General features: G+C 42.4%; 11 non-coding genes across 11 annotated transcripts; 7 read left to right on the forward strand and 4 right to left on the reverse strand.

The window, feature by feature from the left end:
• Positions 1–826: 826 nt before the first annotated feature.
• On the reverse strand, positions 827–937 carry trnal-uaa (transfer RNA leucine (anticodon UAA)). The gene is made up of 2 exons: positions 900–937; positions 827–872 (listed from the first exon to the last, which is right to left on the reverse strand). It is a non-coding gene; the product is annotated as a tRNA-Leu (tRNA).
• Positions 938–1,382: 445 nt separating this feature from the next.
• Positions 1,383–1,464, forward strand: trnal-uag (transfer RNA leucine (anticodon UAG)). The gene has a single exon. It is a non-coding gene; the product is annotated as a tRNA-Leu (tRNA).
• A 2,130-nt stretch (positions 1,465–3,594) lies between these two features.
• Positions 3,595–3,666, reverse strand: trnae-cuc (transfer RNA glutamic acid (anticodon CUC)). The gene has a single exon. It is a non-coding gene; the product is annotated as a tRNA-Glu (tRNA).
• A 115-nt stretch (positions 3,667–3,781) lies between these two features.
• Positions 3,782–3,853, forward strand: trnap-cgg (transfer RNA proline (anticodon CGG)). The gene has a single exon. It is a non-coding gene; the product is annotated as a tRNA-Pro (tRNA).
• A 1,449-nt stretch (positions 3,854–5,302) lies between these two features.
• On the reverse strand, positions 5,303–5,376 carry trnai-aau (transfer RNA isoleucine (anticodon AAU)). The gene has a single exon. It is a non-coding gene; the product is annotated as a tRNA-Ile (tRNA).
• A 740-nt stretch (positions 5,377–6,116) lies between these two features.
• On the forward strand, positions 6,117–6,188 carry trnap-agg (transfer RNA proline (anticodon AGG)). The gene has a single exon. It is a non-coding gene; the product is annotated as a tRNA-Pro (tRNA).
• A 1,058-nt stretch (positions 6,189–7,246) lies between these two features.
• Positions 7,247–7,319, forward strand: trnar-ccu (transfer RNA arginine (anticodon CCU)). The gene has a single exon. It is a non-coding gene; the product is annotated as a tRNA-Arg (tRNA).
• Positions 7,320–9,364: 2,045 nt separating this feature from the next.
• Positions 9,365–9,446, forward strand: trnal-uag (transfer RNA leucine (anticodon UAG)). The gene has a single exon. It is a non-coding gene; the product is annotated as a tRNA-Leu (tRNA).
• A 397-nt stretch (positions 9,447–9,843) lies between these two features.
• Positions 9,844–9,925, forward strand: trnas-aga (transfer RNA serine (anticodon AGA)). Its single transcript has one exon. It is a non-coding gene; the product is annotated as a tRNA-Ser (tRNA).
• Positions 9,926–10,122: 197 nt separating this feature from the next.
• trnaf-gaa (transfer RNA phenylalanine (anticodon GAA)) lies at positions 10,123–10,195 on the forward strand. The gene has a single exon. It is a non-coding gene; the product is annotated as a tRNA-Phe (tRNA).
• A 568-nt stretch (positions 10,196–10,763) lies between these two features.
• On the reverse strand, positions 10,764–10,837 carry trnai-aau (transfer RNA isoleucine (anticodon AAU)). The gene has a single exon. It is a non-coding gene; the product is annotated as a tRNA-Ile (tRNA).
• Between the last annotated feature and the right edge of the window lie 1,283 nt (positions 10,838–12,120).

Raw genomic sequence — 12,120 nt, forward strand, 5'->3', positions numbered from 1 at the left:
CACTGCCAGTAGCCCAAGCTGGGCACTCTGTGATATGATTTTAAATCTAGCAGCTACTGTCAGACAGCTTCTGAGCTCCTGCGACAGCTAAAACACCAATTTCCCTTCTCCGCAGCACAGCATGAGCCACAAAGTTACTGTTGCTTCACTTTACAAGATACTACAAATAACACAACCAGTCAACCTCACACAGCTCCATATCATAAGGGTTAGCTCTCCTGACGACTGCAAGGCAACAGCTGGGCTTGTAAGCAAAGGAGATGCTGATTCTGTGATGTCACAAAGGTTCTAATGACATCACAGAGATCAAAGACTCCTCCCATTTTTTCTCATGAACTCCACCATGGAGTGCACACTGTTAATGAAGCTCAAAAGGCAACCATGGTGCTGCCATCACTTCCTGCATTACAGCTTTTGCTTGCAGTCTCTGGACTCGAGAAACAGCAGTTTAGTGTTGGTTGCTGTGTTACGCAGATGGGAACTTGGTGAGTGCCCTTTTTTAACAGAAGACAAACTTTGGGAAGAGTCATGATGGTCAGGCAATGATATTAGCAGCGTAACACTAAGGGCTCGTCCGGCATTTAGAACCAAGGACCTCTCGCACCCAAAGCGAGAATCATACCCCTAGACCAACGAGCCATTAGCTGCAAGAGCTTGTCTGTCTTTGAGAAAAGGCCGCTTTAAAACAAATCAAGTTATATTTAGTCCAACAACTGCTGTCCATTTCTACCACAGGGAGCCGGAGGCTTTAGAGTTTTCAGTCCTAACCCTTGATTGTCAAGCAATCATATTCCCATTTTATGCAGATTTTTCATCCACAAAAAGTTGTCAGGAGTGGGGTTCGAACCCACGCCTCCATTCAGAGACCAGAATTCCCCACTTCACAGGAAGTAGCGTAACTTAAGTCTGGCGCCTTAGACCACTCGGCCATCCTGACATATGTCCAGCTGCCAGTCTCTGATGAGGAAACAGAAAAGTTAATGCTAGCTCATCCTTTCTTTATGGACTACAAAGATCTGACATCCAAAAATTCAAAAACACCCACAAACAATCATATTACAGCTTTGACCTGAGTTGAGCAGATGGAAATTCGGTTGACCGCTTTGTACAGGAGATAAACTTTGGTAAGAGTCATGAGAAGGTGTGTGTCCGGGTTCCCAGGGATGTTCTGTGGGAATATAGAACCATCCCATCACTATACACCAAGATACAAAGAAGCTGGACTTGAGAGTTTGTGAGGTTGGATGCTGCACGCTGATTGTTTGTGTGTCCAGGACGTTTCAAGGACATCTTTCTGCCATTCTCTGCTCCAAACATTTAGATGCAACTTTCAGGGGTCAGAAACATGTGGCATTATTGCAGGCAAGCTAGGAGTGACATGTGGTAGTGTGGCCGAGCGGTCCAAGGCGCTGGATTTAGGTTCCAGTCTCTTCAGAGGCGTGGGTTCGAATCCCACCACTGCCAAGCTTTGCACTCTACAGTATAATCTTGAAGTGTTTAAATCTAAAGTTCTTATGAATATAGTGTTCCACCAGTGGCTACCATCACTTTGAGTTACTGAAGTGAGGACCGACATCTGAGTTAAAGATACAAATAAAATAATCTGAATCTGCTTTCATTAGCGGTGCAACTGCTCTTGTTCTTTCTGTAGCTAAAAGCGTTCGGGAGTTGAAACCCAGCAAAACATATCAAATGATAAAAATAAAGATTTCAAGAAGGAATGAAAATCAAAGTGATGAACTGTGCATGGCAGCCTGCTGTTGATCTGACAAACAAACAGAGAATGAACTTCTCTAATGTTTTGGCCTCTTTTTTTAACTCACGTCAAAACTTCACAATGAAGTTACGGTCTAGTACATAATTTGATTAAAATAACAAGTCATCAAAACAAAGTCAGAACCAGAGCTCAGGCTGTTGGTACACAAACAAAGAAAGGCATACTTGTGGATTCACAAGATTATATCAGGATCTGACCTTTTCCTGTTCCATCAGTAACCATCAAAGGAGATGCTGATTCTGTGATGTCACAAAGGCTCTAATGACATCAAAGAGATCAAAGACTCCTCCCACTTTTTCTCATGACCTCCACCATAGAGTGCTGCCTGCTGCAGTAATGATGATTGGAAACAGCTGTTTATTGTTTATCACTTGTTAGGATCCCTGTTAGCTGTCACTGAGGCAGCAGCTACTCTTCCTGGGGTCCAAATGAAAATGCACATCTGCAGTCAAACAGGTTCAGGTAGATGCAGAGTCCTACATTAAAACAAACCACTTTACCATCAACCTCAGCTGCAGTATACACATTACACTTCCATCACCAGATCCTCTGCATATACATGAACTTCAGAGTACTTCAGAGTCTTGCTCCTAATATAAGATGTTGTAGATAGAAAGGGCTCATACATGGAAAGCACAAAATACATTTGTACCCAAAATACACCTTAGAGCAGAAGAGGTGAAAGAAAAGCAGCTTCTGTCAGAAGTGGGATTTGAACCCTAGCATCATGTATGAATGTTGAATGTTGAATGCTTATGAAGCCGTCATTCTTAAAGAAACAGGCTGAATGATTTAAGTGCTGCTTGAAAAACTCACTTTCCAGCTAAAGTCATGTTTCATAATGTAAAGGAATTCAGTGTGTGTGTGTGTGTGTGTGTGTGTGTGTGTAACCACTCGGCCACCTCATCATGTTTGTTGTCACCTGAAGATGTGATAGTTGTGTCTATCCTCAGCTGGGACTTGAACATAATCTCAACACTCAAGTGAGCTGGTTTTGGAAACTGGTCTGACCAGACTGGAGCTGGTTAACTGACATGTCAACTTTTCAATAGATCGAAGGAGGCAGACTGGGTACTCGGCACTAAAACAACAGTTGAAATCTGCTTTACTTCCACTGCTGAGGAAAACTGCTGGGAGTTAAAACAAGCAAGATTAATACTGAAGTTTGTTTTCAAGACTGAAGATCTTCCCTCTTCAACTAGTGCAGCTTCAGTATGGCATTGTTACTATTGTAATGATGTCATCTTCAAATACAACAAACTTTGGATAGTGAACAGCTAGCTGTTGCTAAAAAGCCGTTAGCAGAGGATGGTTTCAACCCATCAACCTCTGGGTTATGGGCCCAGCACGCTGCCACTGCACCACTCTGCTGTAAACCACCCCAGATGTTGACGTTGACTCAGGTAGTAATTTCTTCTCATGCTGTTTCTCCTCTGCTGCTGCAGCTGTGTTACATTTTTGGCGAAACATGCTCATCCTCTCCATGGGCCTGCATTAAGACCTCCAACTCCACTGGGTTGAAATAACTGGATCTTTTTTTCTTGGTTGTCATCATGACGGGACTCCATTGATGATGGCTGTGCTAGAGGTTGTGCATGTGCGCAACTCAAGGTGAACATACTCAGAGTTGATTGAACCAACTAAGATCAGCTGTTCTGGAACCAGATACTTAGAGTTTCTCATCTCAGAGTAAGTCAACTCAGAGTTCAGGGATAGACTCAAAGTTTGTTGAAACTCCTACCTGAAATACCCCCCAGGTGCATGATGACATATTTATGTTCTGGGGTCAATCACCTGTATTTTTCAGTAAAAATGTTTTCCCTGACCGGGAATCGAACCCGGGCCGCGGCAGTGAGAGCGCCGAATCCTAGCCACTAGACCACCAGGGAGTGTGTGGGCACCAAATGTTGTAGTGTATGATCAATGCTCTGTGTGAGATTTTTGATGACCGAAAAGTTCTCCCCCTCAGAACATTTTAAATTCCATAAATCTCCTGCTGTACAAGGCTCGTTGGTCTAGGGGTATTATTCTCGCTTCGGGTGCGAGAGGTCCCGGGTTCAAATCCCGGACGAGCCCGTTGTCATGTTGCATAGCACAGTAAGACAGCAAAGTTTAAGGTGGAGTCAGAGACATATTAGAACATAACAGTGCAGAAGAAGGAAGGGAGTTGATATATTTAGACTTCTTCATTTTTAAATTGCAAAACTTGCTTAAACTCAACTCTCCTCCATTTAAACTCTGTGATGCATGGCCAAATCCACCAGGGCTTGCATTAACCGAGAATTCTCCGTCATTGATGGATTTTTTTTTTTTTTTTAAGATTTGATGCACAAAGTAAACAAATCATCATCATCAAGATCACAGGTTGGTAACATCACCTGTAAGGAGAGTGGAGCAGTGGAAGAGTGCTGGGCCCAAAACCCAGAGGTGGATGATGGAAACCATCCTCTGCTCAGGCAGTGATCAAATAATAAACAATGTTCTACGAAAAGGGCAATCACCAAATTTCCATCTGCTCAACACAGCCACAACAACTAGTTCACTTGTTTTTTTTTATCATTTCATTTTCCCTCAGCAGGCCTTCTTCTGCTGCGTTGCCGTTATTTTGGCCTCCATGTGCGATCTTCATCCTCTTTGGCATGATGTTTGTGTTTGTCAGTGTGCTTCGCTGTAATTCTCCTGTGCATGTACTGTGATGTGACTCTGTCTGCCAGCTGGTATTTACATGGAATTATGGGGAACCAATGACATCACAGTCACTTCAAAGGCAACTGAATCATTTCAAAGGTGATGGAATCTTGTCCCAGTAATGTCTTATAGAGCAGAAGACAGAGTTTTGTTTTTTAATTATGTATTATATTATCTTCTACCCACGTTACCAGGCATTGTTTCTTAAGTTAAAGCCGAAATGAGAGATAAAAAGATATTTAGTAAATTTCAAATTGTTTATTCCCTTCACCTGTAATACACCTCTGACCAACCACAAAGGGACTCCAACCCACAGCCTTCTGATCCAAAGGCAGACTACTCATCCTTTAGGCCACGTGGTCTCTGAGTGTGGCTGATTTTAATGTCCTGTTGTCAGTTTATCGTCTGTTCCATCGTCTCTACCAGCACTTGACTGGATCCATCTTGATCACTGAGCTACATCCCCTGCATGGTGTGGCAGCTTTAGCTTCTGATATCATGCGACAGGTAAAACTTTTGCGTGCATAAATAACCAATAAAAGTGTTTTTGTCTTGTATGATAAATGCAATGTGCATTTGTGCTCCTTAGTTTTGGGGTTTGCTTCTCACTCTGGGTGCCATGAATTTTTCTCCCCTCATGGATTGTTGGACTTATAAAGGAAATGATCAATCTGCAGTCTTTGCTCTGATCATTGTAACTTTGTGTTATTGTTGTATCTGCTAAGTTAAGCAGCACTTCTAATGACCACCAGGGGGCAGTTCCACTGGTTGGAAAAAGACTTCAGACTGCATTGAAGTCTATGGAGAGAACAACATCAACTTCTGAGAGGCTGCTTGTGGCCAGTATGGGGATTGAACCCATGACCTTGGCGTTATTAGCACCACGCTCTAACCAGCTGAGCTCACTGGCCTTTCATGTTTGAAAAAGAGCCCATTTTTCATTTTTTTGAACTTCCACTGATGCTGGTGCTTCAGAAGAGTCAGAGTCAGTCGCGATGGTACGTAGAAGTTGTTTTGCATGTTCCACAGATTGTGACTTAAGAAGCTGTGCTATTGACCTCACAAAGAAATCTTTAACACCATGTGTTTTATTTTTCAGGCCGTCTCACTGGCAGATCATCTTGACGCAGTATGCAACATCTACCCTTCCAGAACATGGGGGCAGTTTTGCAGGTTGATTCCCAAGCAAGACGTTAAACCTATTCAGATCAGCCAAATCAGAAAAGCCAATTTAGATTATTTTATTTGTATCTTTAGTTCAGATGTAGCAAAGCGCAACAATGCTGTCAATAAGGATCTTTCCCATTTGGGTTACTTGAAGTGATGGTGGCCACTGATGCAACACTCCGTAGCAGCACCACTCTGATGTACAAGGATGTATTTTGGATCTGAAAATACCCCCAACATATGTGGCTGACCATCGTCACTCTTACCAAAAGTTTCTTTAGCATATAATAAACTGTCACATTAATGTCCTGAATGTGCTGTGTGTCAATAATGAAAAAAAAAAAAAAAAAAAAAAAACGCCACAAATGTTCCATCAGTAACCATCAAAGGAGATGCTGATTCTGTGATGTCACAAAGGTTCGAATGACATCAAAGGGATGAAAGACTCCTCCCACTTTTTTGTCCTGACCTCCACAGCCCACATGGCTCGTTGGTCTAGGGGTATGATTCTCGCTTAGGGTGCGAGAGGTCCCGGGTTCAAATCCCGGACGAGCCCATCTGTTGCCTTTCAGTCAATAAGGGTGCTAACCGTTCCACTATGGAGCTGTGTGAGGTTTGCTGTCTGGTTGTTAGTTGCAGTATCTTGGCAACTGAAGCAAGATCAATGGTAGTTTTGTGGCTCATGCTGTGCTGAGGAGAAGGGATATTGGTGATTGACTGCTTTTCACAGGAGACAAACTTTGGTAGGAGGGTTAGATGATGGTCACCCACTTACTTTACAATATTTTCAGATCCTCTGTACATCTTGGTACTGCTTTGTACTACTTTTGTGGTGCTGACATAACATGATGTTCTATCTGTCACCATCTTTACTGGTCCATGATTATGATGCATATAATGATCTTCATTTGCACGTGCACAGCATGATTATATATATTTTTATCTTGGCAGGTGACCAATTGTCTGCTAGTTCACGATGTCCTTAAAGGCAGATATTTAGGATAATTCTAGCAGGAATAGCAGGCTGCAACAGGAAAAGTTCCAGTCAGACCTCTCGCACCTGAAGCGAGAATCATACCCCTAGACCAACGAGCCATTGACAGCAGGACATTTATGGCATTTAAAATGTAGTCAAACGTTTTCTGAGCATTGATCATACACTACAACATTTAGTATCCTTCCTAACCTATTCTCGCTTCTTGGAGATATTAAATATCTGTCCCAGTGGCCTAATGGAACTAACTGCTTATAAATGTCTCACTGGATCAAAAGCTTTGAGCTACGATAGGCTATGTAATTATTTAAGATTGAACATCTTACATTACTGACATCTGACATCTGACATTACTGTTTGATAAATTTGGTGACAACTGCACTTTGGGTCCATTCGGAGAACATGGGGGGCTGTGTGACTTCATCACCAGAAATTAAAATGTCTAACATCGATAAAACCGTAGCAGCACAAATAAGAATTTTTACAGCGCAAACAAACGGTACCATTTCGCGTCCATTCCTGTTCCATCAGTAACCATCAAAGGAAATGCTGATTCTGTGATGTCACAAAGGTTCTAATGACATCACAGAGATCAAAGGCTCCTCCCAATTTTTTTTTGTGCCCCAGTGGCCTAATGGATAAGGCACTGGCCTCCTAAGCCAGGGATTGTGGGTTCGATTCCCATCTGGGGTGGTTTACAGCAGAGTGGTGCAGCAGAAGCGTGCTGGGCCCATAACCCAGAGGTCGATGGATCGAAACCATCCTCTGCTAACAGCTTTTTAGCAACAGCTAGCTGTTCACGATCCAATGTTCGTCGTTTCCTGTAAATCAGTGCTGCTTGAAAAACTCCTGACATTTTCCAGCTGAAGTCATGTCTCATAATGTAAAGGAACATTCAGTGTGTGCTCATGTTTATCTTTCTGCATTTTCCCCCTTGATGCGTGGGTTCAAATCCCACCTCTGATGGAAGCTGCTTTTCCTTTCACCTCTACTGCTGTAATGTGTATTTTGGGGACAAATGTATTTTATATTTTGTGCTCTCCATGTATGAGTCCTTTCTATCCACAACATCTAACATTAGGAGCAAGGCACTGCTTGGATTTGAACCCAGGATCTCATTATTTACACACAGCACATTCAGGACATTAATGTGACAGTTTATTTTATGCTAAAGAAAATATTTGTCACAGTGGACTTGGCTCATCATATTTTGCTGACTAACTGGTATTGGAATTGTAAGCTCCTTATTTTGGCCTTCTCTTGTTGCCGTATCTCCAAAGAGCTAAAGTCATGCATTGAAAATTAATCTTAATGACCTGACAACAACTCTGAAAGCAGATACAACACATCCAGATAACCTTTGAATTAAACTTCAACAGGTTTGATTGACATATGGACCTGAAGTCAGACGTTTAGGATTACTCTACCTAGAATAGCAGGCTGCAACATGGACAGCTGAACACAGAAGACAATGAGATGTGAACCCACACACAGGATACAGTAGATTAGCAGTCCATCGCCTTAAACACTCTGCCACCTCAGCATGCAGCGACCTGGACTGTGTGTGAATAGACGGATAGTTAACTGCTCACATTAATGTATCTATCAGCAATGAAGGAGAGAGTCATCGGCCACCTCGTCATGTTTGTTGTCAAACAGATGTGGTCTGAATGTTAGACTGAGCAGCGGTTCTGCTTTGAGTGGCCTTTTGTTTTGATGAACATCTACCACTGATCTACATCCTCTTTGGACCTTTACCTAACCACAGAGGTCGGTGAGCATCTATTTTGGGTGTTATTCTTAATCACTATCACACTGAATCAGATGGCAGAGGTTCCACTGAGATTTGAACTCAGATGACTGGATTCAAAGTCCACACTGCTAACCATAAGATCAAAGAACACAGATGGGAAATGACCTTCTGACAGATTTAGAAACATTTGAAATGAATTGGCCAACACACATCACAGGAGTGCATCCAGCAATGTGAAGGTTCAGGATCTCTGTCAGACACAAAGGGAGCAAATGTGACCAACGAAGCCACGAAACACGTCAAGAGCTCACAAAGCTTTTTAACTGCAACGCTCCCATCTGACCTTTTCCTGTTCCATCAGTAACCATCAAAGGAGATGCTGATGTCACAAAGGTTCTAATGACATCACAGAGATCAAAGACTCCTCCCACTTTTTCTCATGAACTCCACCATAGAGTGCTTGCTGTTCATGAAGCTCCAAAGGCAATCATGGTCCTGCCATCACTTCCTGTATTACAGCTTTTGTTTGCAGTCTCTGGACTAGAGAGACAGTAGTTTTGTGTTTGTTGCTGTGTGGAGCAGATGGAAATTTGGTGATTACCATTTTTTAACAGGAGACAAACTTTGGTAAGAGTCAGGATGGTCAGGCACTGATGTTGGCAACATAACACTAAGGGCTCGTCCACGATTTGAACCTGGGATGATACCCCTACCCCTGTGGACGCGAAATGTTGTAGTGAAATGTTGCAGTGTATTATCAAAGCTCTGTGTGAGATTTTTGATGACTGAAAAGTTCTCCCCCTCAGAACATTTAAAACTGAGCTATTTTGGCTGGATGTGCCCCTTAATGCTGGATGTTCTGTTCACCATCCACTTCTCCAAAGTCCCACAGTGAAGGCTTCAAATTCACATCTCTCAACAACATTGAAATGAACCTGTTTAAATCAGAGAACCTTTACTTAGTTCTTATTCTATACAGATGTATGGTAGTGTGGCCGAGCGGTCCAAGGCGCTGGATTTAGGCTCCAGTCTCTTCAGAGGCGTGGGTTCGAATCCCACCACTGCCAGTAGTCCAAGCTGTGCATTCTGTGATATGTGATAGGACTCTAACAGCTGCTGTCGCTTTGAGTTTCCAAAGTGGGGATTCTTCAATCACCAGGACAGCAGGTGCATGTGATTACACTGAAATAATATAATTTGATTTATTTCATGGGGTTTGAATGCAGGATGTCCTGTTTATAAGACAGACACTTTAAGCAGCTCAGCATCAGTGCTGCCAGTTTCTCTGCAGTTTTTCTCTAAAACCACGTCTGTGTCAGTCAACGCTTGTGCTCCTCACAATTGTGTGTCACTTCCACAAAGGTTGAAAGCTGTGTTTCCTCACAACAAGAAGGTGCCCTGTCCTTTGAGTAGAAAACTATCCAGGCTGGAAAATGCTGAGTCACAGGAGCGTTGCTGTGCATGGTTGTTGTGGCCGAGTGGTTAAGGCGATGGACTAGAAATCCATTGCTGGTTCCCCGCGCAGGTTCGAATCCTGCCAACAACGTTTACTTCCTTTTATGGACCAAGTTTTCCATTTGGGGAGAGACACAGCTGAGTGCTGTTGTTAGGACTCATCTAAGAGGAGGAGAGCACTCACTGGTGCTCAGTTATCATTATCAAGGCCGGTGAGAGTGACACACCTTTAGTTCCACTTCCAGGTCATGGAAGCAATAATGAGAAGTCATTTCTACTGTGTGCTGTGCTGAAATAGCTCATTTGGGAGAGCGTTAGATTGAAGATTTAAAGGTCCCTGTTTCAATCCCAGGTTTCAGCAGCTGTTGTGGATCCTTTTAAAGACAATCCCTGAGCTTTGTTTTTTAATTATGGAGTTAAAGTCACTTAGTGTAACACATCACAGATTCGATGTCTTCTACATGAACGCCTTTTATACCAGGCATTGCTTCTTAAGTTAAAGCCGAAATGAGAGATAAAAAGATATTTAGTAAATTTCAAATTGCTTATTCCCTTCACCTGTAATACACCTCTGACCAACCACAAAGTTAAGACTACTCATCCTTTAGGCCACGTGGTCTCTGAGTGTGACTGACTTTAATGTCCTGTTGTCAGTTTATCGTCTGTTCCATCGTCTCTACCAGCACTTGACTGGATCCATCTTGATCACTGAGCTACATCCCCTGCATGGTGTGGCAGCTTTAGCTTCTGAGATCCTGCGACAGGTAAAACTTTTGAGTGCATAAATAACACTTGTGTGATAAACACAAGACAATTTTGCTTCTCACTCTGGGTGCCATGAATTTTCTCCCCTCATGGATTGTTGGACTTACAAAGGAAATGACTGCATTGAAGTATATGGAGATATCAACATTAAGTTCTGCTGCTTGTGGCCAGTATGGGGATTGAACCCATGACCTTGGCGTTATTAGCACCACGCTCTAACCAGCTGAGCTAACCGGCCTGTGTGAAAGTGACTTTTTGGCTTATTTTTACAAATCAATCTTAAATAATTACATAGCCTATCGTAGCTCAAAGCTTTTGATCCAGTGAGACATTTATAAGCAGTTAGAGCACATTGAACAGAACCTGTTGAAGTCAGAGAAGCCTTCCTGAATTCATGTTGTCTAACTTACTGACACTTGAATAGTGGAACTGCAGACAGTGGACACATCATATGAGGGGCTCCTCTGGGATTTACACACAGAACCTCTTGCACCCAAAGTCGGAATCATACCCCTCGATCAGGGGTCTGCAACCTTTATTTATTTAACCTTTATTGCCATTATTTAGTTTGATATTGATTAAGAAAAACCAATAACATCCAACCACCACCCAAAACAGAGGTTCATGATGACCCTGTAGTTGGCACACACCCTCTGGTCCCCCTTCTTGAAGGGCTGTTCATCATTATTTTGTTTGTGTGTAGCTGTTCTGTTCTTAATGTTGGATGGATAATGTTGGAGGTCGATGGATCGAAACCATCCTCTGCTGTTTATACACACAACATGAGATTTTCAGCAGCACTGATTAACAGGAAAACATTGAGAACTCTGTCTGTCATATCTATAATATTGATCGTTGTAACCTACAGCTGATGAAAACCCAGAAGTACTTTTTTTCTACAACATCTGACTTTAGCAACAAGGAACTGCTGGGAGACATGAAGACTGTGCAGTTAAGTGACTGGTCAGAGAGAGTGCTGTGTCCTTTTAATGAAACTTATATGAATGAACAACCTTAAACTTTATCAATGAGACACTGAACCCAGGATCTTAGCATATAATAAACTGTCACATTAATGTCCTGAATGTGCTGTGTGTAAATAATGAGGTTCATCAAAATGATCGTTGTAACCTACAGCTGATGAAAACCCAAAAGTAGTTTGTTTCTACAACATCTGACCTGAGCAACAAGGCTCTTTGACCAACTAAACCACAGCACCACTCTGATGTACAGGGATGTATTTTGGATCTTAAAATACCCCCAACATACGTGGCTGACCATCATGACTCTTATCAAAGTTTCTTTAGCATAAAATAAATTAATTACATTAATGTCCTGAATGTGCTGTGTGTAAATAATGAGGTTCATCAAAACAAAGTCAGAACCAGAGCTCAGGCTGTTGGTACACAAACAAAGAAAGGCATACTTGTGGATTCACAAGATTATATCAGGATCTGACCTTTTCCTGTTCCATCAGTAACCATCAAAGGAGATGCTGATTCTGTGATGTCACAAAGGTTC

Source organism: Echeneis naucrates, chromosome 2 (assembly GCF_900963305.1).
Source record: "Echeneis naucrates chromosome 2, fEcheNa1.1, whole genome shotgun sequence".
In the NCBI taxonomy this organism is placed as follows: domain Eukaryota; kingdom Metazoa; phylum Chordata; class Actinopteri; order Carangiformes; family Echeneidae; genus Echeneis; species Echeneis naucrates.